Source organism: Musa acuminata, chromosome BXJ3-2 (genome assembly GCF_036884655.1).
Source record: "Musa acuminata AAA Group cultivar baxijiao chromosome BXJ3-2, Cavendish_Baxijiao_AAA, whole genome shotgun sequence".
Taxonomy (NCBI): domain Eukaryota; kingdom Viridiplantae; phylum Streptophyta; class Magnoliopsida; order Zingiberales; family Musaceae; genus Musa; species Musa acuminata.
The window spans coordinates 207,938-217,698 of NC_088350.1; the positions used below are offsets into that span (position 1 = coordinate 207,938).

A 9,761-nucleotide genomic window follows, 5' to 3' on the forward strand; every position below is an offset into this window, starting at 1 on the left:
TTTTACTCTTCCTGCTCATTGCACAGTTGTTCTGCTTGGATTTATAATATTTGTATCCTAAATTTTTACCCAAAACTTCCCTACGCGGCTCACTATCTAGTGGGTCCCACATGTTAGGTTCCTGACGGAGCCACATCGGACAACGCCGGATTACGTGTATCGCCTTCTCCGGAATAGCGAGCGGGATCCGATCCGTACGCGGGCTTTAACCCGCGTGATATGCGCGAAGCTCCATCCGTCCGATTCGGTAGGTGTCCTGATCGCCGATTCCATCCGGATCGGACGGCTAGGATTGAGGCCCCATCTTCTACAAATTCCTCGCCTGATGCGAGACGCCAGGCAATGACAACTACGTTTAAGATCCGAGTCGGTCCACTCACCTTCCGCGTTCTTACTAATAATGGTCGTACACAAATCTTCTCACCTAACGACCCTCCATTTCACAAATTTACAAAGAGCCACCCCACCGCATGGGTTTTGGTTTAACATATTAACTCCCTTACCTTTGCTTAATCACAAAATAGCCCCTTTCTCTCTATATATTGGGCCGGTGAAGGAAGACGGAGGTCCTTCTTTCGTATTACGAGCTTTCCGGGGGGCCTCTCTTGAAGACACCGACAGCCCTCGGCGCCGATGGAGCGCCGGTAGAAACCCTAGATTACCTTCCGTTCCAAGGTATAGGGCGTTTTCAGGGCCGTCGGTGGGCGTTCGACATGGAGATCCTTAACAAGCTCAAGAATCTGGATGCGTACCCAAAAATTAACGAGGATTTCTACAGCCGGACCTTCTCCGGAGGCGTCATCACCGTCGTCTCTTCCATCATCATACTCTTGCTGTTCATCTCAGAAACTAGTGAGTCCTTTCGATATCTTGGTGATTGACTTCTTCTTTTCTCGTTTTCAAAATGGTCCGCTTGGCGATCAAATATGCTTTATTAGTTGATTTGGTTCTTTTGTGATGGACTCTTATGATTGGGTATGTTACGATGAGATAATTGGTTTTGGTTGTATTAATTATGTAACGACTGCAGAGATGTTGTTTTCTTAGGAAAAAGGGGTTTTCCGTTTCAGTTCGTTTTGAGTTGTTGCTGTCGTTCTCAAAAAGCATTTCTTTTTAGGTCTCCGGTTCAGGTTTCTTTTCCAGCTTACCTGATGTGCAATATTTGGCTGATCATATTGCTTTGCATAGAAAAATGAAAATCCTTCTAGACTATTATAGAGACATAGATTCAATTCTTTATTTAGGGGCGAAATAGTTAAGTTGTAGTTTTCTAAAATTAGTTGCACTCGTGTTTGTTGCTAACCTAGCCTTCTTATTGGATGGATATTGAAAATATAAGCCTGATTTTTTTTACGTCAGCATGCTTGCATATACTTTGATCTTAAATAGGAGATATATGCACAGTGGTTCCAGCATTTTCTCATTAAATGTAGCTTCTGATATCCATAAGACAACCTCTGCTAACAAGAACACCAAAAATTTGAAATTTAAAATGGATAGTATACAATAAAATGCAGGAACTCCAGGAAACAAACTAGGTTATCGTTAAGGATGCTAAAACATGGATCCTGATTCTTTTCTTTGTTTTAAGCATCTTAGCATATTGCAACTTTTTGAACTCACAATTTCATAGCATTATTTTTTTTCCCATTTTAGTGCATTAGCATTTAGCTATTAAGCCTATAATATAATCTGTTCATCCTTTGTCATATTTTTCTTGGAAAATATGCTATTGGAAACAGTTATGCTTTGGCAAGCAAGTTGGGCCAACATGACTGTAATAAATTGGAGGATTTTTTTTTCGTTCATTGTTATGTTATCCTCATTTCTATTCACAATATCTTCCTAGTTCGGTTAACAATAGCTTAGGCAATCGCCTAGGTGTGCAACCAGACTTTGTTACTTGTAGATTACTCAAGTTAACTTATATGTGATAGTTTGGGTTGATGGACATGGGACAACAATTAAATTAGGTGGGTGCCCAGTGCCCACTAATCTGTTCATATCAATGAACACCTAAGGGTTACAGCTAGATCTGACAATGACAATTTAGGTTTACAAAGAAAAGGTGGCATGCCAGTATGCCTTATGCAAGTCTAACTTCACGTCGGCATTTGGCAGGGTCTCATGATTGTGGCCTTGCTTGTGAGCTGAGCCCTGCTTGGAGCTCTCCTTTCAGAGCTAATTGCATATGCAAGGCTTGTGTTGCTAAGAGTGTGATAACAGGGCTCAGAAAACAGTGTAACCTTTTGTGGGATACATATGCCATTTCAAGTTTTGCAGGAACCATTGTCATGAAAACAAATGTGTGACCTGATTCACTTCAGCATCAACAGTTGGTTTTATTTTTGAATCCGTGGTCAAACTTTTCCTACATATCTTTTATTTTTGTGATCAATGTTTCTTTTTGTGACAAGATAATTTCTTCTTATTGTTTTTCTAAACCCAAACATTATATGCATAAAAAATATTTATAGTTCTTAGAGTATCATATAAATGTGCTTTGCTATTATTGCTGCAGGACTTTTTCTTTACTCAGCAACTGAGACTAAGCTGATTGTGGATACTTCAAGAGGAGAGAGGTTACATGTTAACGTAAGTATTGAGCCTACATTGCAATTGATTGGTGGTACACTATTGTTTGTACAACATATTTAGACAGACTAGCAACACACCTTGCATCTTAAGCCTGTGATATTTGCACAAGAATCTTTTATGCTTATAAGTTTTGGACCTGCTATATTCGCAGAAATCTTGAGTTTAAACCTAAGCATTTAATTGTATATCTACTTAAACTCCATTATTTTATATTTGCTGGTTGCAGCAGAAATCTTTTTATTGGTTTCATTGCTAATCATTTTTTTGTTATAACCCAAGTGGGATATTAGTGGCATTTGATAACTTCTTTTTTCCTTTGCCAACATCATACTTGCAAACTAGAGCTTCCGAACATCAATTGCATCATTAAAAAGTGATAATTCATACTCTTTGTTTTGCAGTTTGATATTACGTTTCCATCTCTTCCTTGTACGCTTCTTAGCGTTGATACAGTTGACATAAGCGGGGAGCAGCACTATGATATTGTATGTTTCTAGACTTTCCTCTTCATGTTAGGGAGGCTTTTCTTATATTGAATTTCCTTGTTGAATGGACCATTCTATTTACCTCCCTTGACAGCTATGTTCCTTTTTATGTCCATCTACTTGCAGAGGCATGATATAACAAAGAAAAGATTAGATCATCTTGGGAATGTTATCGAGTAAAGGCAGGGAGGTATTGGTGCCCCAAAGGTTGGTAACTTCTACTATGCTAATCAAGTATTAGTTTTACATAATTAATAAGAATTATGCAAGAAATCTCTTGTTGTCATTGGACTGGATTCTAACTTTTTTGTGCTTCGTGATTTTTGCCTAATCACTTATTATATCTTCTTTCTACATGTTAAATTAGATTGATATATCCTGAGAGCTGTCTATTTTCTGGCTAATAAGTTTTATAGAAATGTGATCAGGCATTTTGGACACTGTTATTTTCGTTATGCATTTAAAATTCAAGGAAGCATCAACTTTATGATGTTTAGGTTTATGACCAAGGTGTGTCTGTCAGATTACTAGATTCTTTTAAGCAGGTTTGATATATATACATGAAATCACTTTCCAGATTCTTTTCTTCCTTGACAAAAAAATTAGGATTTTGATATATGAGATGCATCTAGTTCATATATTGTGTCTGTGAAGTGATTATTGAACATTTAAAATGTCATGGTGTCTTTTAAGCTTGGGCAAAGTTTTACACATATGTAAGACTCTAATTAATGTTAGAGACAATGTAAATATGGAGTCAAGATACTGGGTTGTGTTGAGGAAGAGTGGTATATTAATTCCATTAAATTTAGCCAGCCTGTCACTGTGTAAAGAATTGTGTAGTCCAATAGCCCCAATATCTTGTATAGGATGGGCTTTCCCTTTAGCCAATGTATTCTAAGTTAATTCAATGTTTTTATCTGACACAAGACTATCATGCTTCTCTGTTTTACACAGATTGATAGGCCTTTACAAAAGCATGGGGGAAGGCTTGATCATAATGAAGCTTACTGTGGTACTTGTTATGGTGCAGAAACTGTAAGTTGCTATAATTGATAATTGAACCCAATAATTGATTTGGTTCATAGTTTTTCTTTGTTGCGGTGTCTGATGTTGTCAACAATCAAAGAATTTTGAGTTGCTTACACTATATTTTTTAGTCAGATGATCAATGCTGCAATTCATGTGAAGAGGTTCGTGAAGCATACCAGAAGAAAGGATGGGCTCTAACGAATCCTGATATGATCGACCAGGTTCTTATAATGTCATCTCCTATCTTCAACTTATCTTGTTTTTGCACATCTTTGTTATGAAGCAATTCAATTCTCACTTATCATAGAAAGAGGTTTATACTCCAACTGATGATTTACATTTTTTTCTCTTTTACATTTTTCTCTCTTTTGGTATTGGACAACATAACATATAACGTCATAGTATCTTAACTTAATTTGCAACCTGTGACAGGTGAGCAATACATTTCTGTAGCTAATTGTTTCAAGTTAGGTTCTCTTAAGGTTGATTCTCTCTATGAATATATATCATTAGCATTAGCATTTTCTCAATCATCTCAGAAAATGTTAGTGCAAAATGCAAAGGGTACATATCTAGTTCTGTGTAACTATTATTTGTCTGTTTGCAAGAGAGTTGATGTTATTAGATTTTGAGTTGCATGGTGATTAAAAGACCTAGGCAGTCCCAGATAGTGATCCTTTAACAGGCCTAGGCAGAAGGCCTAGGAGTTTAGGCAGGTTCCTAAAAATTATATAAATGTTGATCTAGATATTCTATTATACAAGTTATTAGTTATTATCTATAGCAAAACATAAATGATTTGAATTGCAAATATTCATTGGAGAGACCACAACAATTGTGGACTAGTCTTTTGTGGATTGTTATTGTCTTTTATGAAAGATGAGAAACCACAACATTCTCCAAAATATGAACTTTGCCATCCACATATGTGGCCACCTAGAACAAGAATGTTCAAAATTGAAAAAAAAAAGATAACACAGAAATGAATCAATGCAGAAATAAAAAATAGAAAAGCAGGAGAACAAAAAAAAATTCTTGCACAAACAGCCAAACAAATTTAATAAAGAAAATGAGAAGTAGCAGGGGAGAAAAAGGTGAAAAATGACCAAAATAACTGTTCAGGAAACAGAAAAAAAAAGCAGGACTAAAGAAGCTGATCACTGAATGGAAAAGATGACTAAATAAGGAAACAAACACAATGGCAGCAAAACAGTGCAGAAATCAAAGGAAACCTAAATGGAACAAGAACAGAAAAATATTCTGCAGCAGAAAGAACCAAAAATTGTGCACAAATCTGAAGAGCCAATACATGATAACAAAGAAATAAATAAAAATAGGGGAATAATATCTTTCCACTCGTTGTGGCTAGTGGGAGGCAAGCGGTGAGTGAGATAGAAGTAAGACTGAGAAAAAAAAAAAGAGGCTTGGTTAGATTTTAAGACATTTTTTCCATATCAGACTTATCAGTTGTGACATACCTGTTAGGTTACATATTAACTTTCATTTTGCTACTAGATTTGTCAGTTTTAACATCTCTCTCATCTTCAGTTCTTCATGTTTGCTTCATGTTTCAATTAATGTTGATCTAGAACTGCCATTCCAGTGCACAAGAGAAGGATTCTTTCAAAAGATCAAAGATGAAGAGGGGGAAGGATGTAACATCCATGGTTTCTTGGATGTCAGCAAAGTAGCAGGAAATTTCCACTTTTCCCCTGGAAAAAGCTTCCATCAATCGGGCATTCATGCGCATGATCTATTGGCCTTCCAAACTGAAAGCTATAATGTGAGCATCATATTGAAAGGAAGGAATAGTGTAAATAGTTTCTTTTCCTATTTCTGGAAGTTCCAACATATCTAATTTTATTTACTACAACCAACAGATAAGCCACAGAATAAACAAACTATCATTTGGAAAAGAGTTCCCAGGTGTGGTAAACCCCCTTGATGGGTAAGTTCATAGAATATTTGTTTTCTATAATAATACTCATAATGAATATTTTCATTCATTGTACTCATTTTTGCGGCCAGAGCATCATTTCTAATGATTATAGTTCTGTTAAAATGCAGAGCACAGTGGAAACAAGGAGGATCATTTGGGATGTATCAGTATTTCATCAAAGTGAGCGCATTACCTACAATTAAATGTCACAAAAACTTAAAACTGACTGTCTCCATTGATTGGCTTCAAATGTGCAGAGTTATTTTAATTTTGCATAGATTAGTCACAAAGAGTTTTTTCTTGTTAACTTTGCAGGTAGTTCCAACTATCTACCATGGCATCAGAGGACACAAGATTAATTCAAATCAAGTAAAGTTGACTTTGATGTGAAATTATTATCTTTGAATGAATGAAAAACTTGTTGAATGTGAGTGTTATTCCTAATTTTGCAGTTTTCGGTGACTGAGCACTTCAGAGATGAAAGCGTATATCCAAGACCCCTTCCTGGGGTTTACTTCTTTTATGACTTTTCACCAATTAAGGTGAGCAGCACAAACATGATTACTTATTTGTAAACCTGACCAGAGAGAAAGCATGTGAAGAATGCTCATGTGCGTATAGGAGAGACAATATCTATAAATAATCTTGCTAAAATGTTGCCTTCCACATAGATGAGAATGCTGATATTTAGTATGACTTTTTCTAGTTTTCGTCTCTATTTAAATTCTTATTTGATACATATATAAATAGAATTAGAACCTTTCGAAAGAATATTCATCTATATTTTATTTTCTATTGTTTCCTAGTCACATTTGATTTGTAGCAAACAATGCTTTGTGATGACTATAATTCTGTTCTTCCAAATGCTTTCTCATTTGTGCAAAGGTAAGATTTTTTTTTGTCAAATGGTTTCTTTTTGATGGGGCCATTCTTTTTGTCAAACTTTGTGAACAAGGATGTTTCTCAAAACCAAGTAGTTGTCAACATAAGGTTGATAATCTGGTTTGCATTTGGGAATATGAAGTTTGATAAAGGCTTTCATTCCATCTTTTATGTTGCTTGTCAGATGGGACACAGATCATTGTCAAAGAATGAAGGGACCGTAATCTAATTCTTTATCAAACAGCCATTCAAAATTCCCACTTTGTAGTGAGGGTTTTCTGTAACTTAGATTTAGAACTTGAAGCGATGGTCAGACTTCTGTGAATCACAACTGAAAGCTATATTCTGATGTTACCTCTATCATGTTGATTCTACCACGATGCATTCATCCACAAATTTCTTTCAGAAGTTTGCATTATGCATGGGGATTTAGAAGTTTTACCAAATAAGGTGGCCTAGTGCAAGAGGCTTCCTCTAATGTGGATATAGGGAGAGTCAATGTACTCAGTTTTACCACTTCAAACAGAGAGGCTTTGGATTAAATTTGAAGTACTTGCAAGAAGGCATACATGACAATATGTAGGAAATAGATCAGACCTAAAAATTTGTTGAAGGATTTTTTAGTTCAAGAAGGAATTTGGTAGATGGCCAATTAAGTGTCAAGATACAGTCAGTTTTACGAGCATCTGCAGTATTCAGAGCTGCATAATTCTGATTAAACATGACATTGTTGACAGGAGCATTGCTATAAATGAAATATGTCTGATGTATCATTAGTTCATTATGTCAAGTGGAATATTACTTTGCATTTAAGACCTTTTATTCTTGGTGGTGAAAATGATGTCAGGGTTAAATCTTTGTATTCTTGCAGGTTTTCAGGAATTTATGCTTGCATTATTTGATGTCTAAATGGATTGCATGTATATCTTTTTTTATTCTTTATTCTAATCTTTTGTTACTTGAATGTGTTGCAGGTGATTTTTACAGAGGAAAATCGATCAATTCTTCACTTCCTGACTCAATTATGTGCTATAATTGGAGGTTTGTAATTTATCTTCTATGCAACTTGAAACAATATAGGATTTTATCTCTTGTTTGAGCTAAACTACTGAGTAAACCATCAATGAGCAGTGATGATGAACATCCCACTTTCATTTAATATTTGTAAATATTACTAGACAGGTTAAGATATTAGCATAGGTTGGATAATAACTACTGCTTCAAAACTAAAACAAAAAAGATGGGGGTGAACCACCTAGTATAACTGTGTCTAGACCCTCTTAAGATCTCATAGTTTACAAGTGCAGCAGCTTGTGCATTTTTGTTTTCTTTATTCTTCTCTGTTTGTACTGCCTTCAACTGGTAATTAGTTGTTTGAAATATTTTTTGTTGGCTTTTCCTGAACAAGAAGTTGGTTAAGTCAGAAACTGATTCTGCATGATTCTCAGGTGTCTTCACTGTTTCTGGAATTATTGATGCTTTTGTTTATCATGGAGCCCGGACAATTAAGAAGAAAAGGGAGCTCGGGAAATACAGGTGATTTGCTTTAGGTGATTTGCTCAGAATTTGAGGTAGATGTCTTGTATTTTTCTATGCTTAGCCTTGTCAAAAGAATGGGGTTGGTAGATTGCCATACTAGTGAAATTATTGTAGAAATTCCGCAAAAAAAGGTGTTACCCTGCATGGATACCTGTGAAAATTATTACACGTGAGAGTGATGTGACAAACACATGCTATTTAATCTCATTTAGTACCACGATTTCTGTGATTTATGTTTGATCATCTTGGAGGAAGACAAAGAAATTACTGTTGTTTCAAGTTATTTGTTCTCTTCGCAATAGGTGATTCATTATTGTTCAGAACACCCATTTAGAACAGTAATCCGCTGCTAAGATCCCAGCTGCAGATGTGGTAGCAGATACAACTCTTGTTCTTTTCGTGCTATTCGGTCAACACAGTAGCCATGTCCAAAGGTAATCAAATCTCATGATGATTGAATCCATTGGTCAGCTTAAACAAATGTCATTCCTCCGAGATTTTATTCTAAATTGATAAGTAGTGGATTAGCTCCTCTCTTTTGCCTGGTGGGTGTCATCATTTGGCTCAGCAATGTAGAAATCTGCTGGGATCTTAGACAAGATTTAGACCTCAACTACTTACGTGTCATCCATGGTTCAAAGGAGTTGGGATAAGTGATGTTTTGTTAAAAAAGAAAAGAAAAAAGTCTAAGATTGCTCATTCGATAAATGCTCATTCGATCATCAAGTAAGCTCACGAGTTTAGGTTGCTTAGACTAGTCGAACTAGTCGATTGGTGCTCAAAGAGAAGTCATGTGTAAGTGCGTACCTTGACATCCTTTATATAGGTGACTTAGGAACAATTATATTCGAGATCATCAATGGCAAGTAGAGAACGTGTGACGTTTTGAACATGGATATGCTATGATGTTTCCCATTCTTAAGGCCTACGTTATTTGTTCGCACCAATCATGGCATTCGGATTGTTGTGCGTTTGACTATGTGTAACTCGTGATGGCCACACATTCTCAGATCCGACTACCACATGCAAGCCATATCTAATCGACAAAAACTTTGGACAATTGGCCTATCGGCCACGTGTTACCATGTGGCAACTTACGTGCTTGTTATGTTATTTCTCACCATCGCTAGCCCCCTTGCTCTAGGGTCATTAGGTCACAGAGCTATCAATTCGAAGCTCAATAAATGGTGATTTTAGTCTCTCACTTGAATGGTGGGTCACTAACTTTAAGGTTGTTCAACCAGGTGTTGTATAAATGTGCACTAGATGCTAGATCATGCATAGTT

At 36.2% G+C, this 9,761-nt stretch overlaps 1 pseudogene; it reads left to right on the forward strand.

Moving 5' to 3' along the window:
• The first annotated feature begins 442 nt into the window (after window positions 1–442).
• Window positions 443–8,704, forward strand: LOC135630934 (uncharacterized; annotated as a pseudogene).
• Window positions 8,705–9,761: the final 1,057 nt, after the last annotated feature.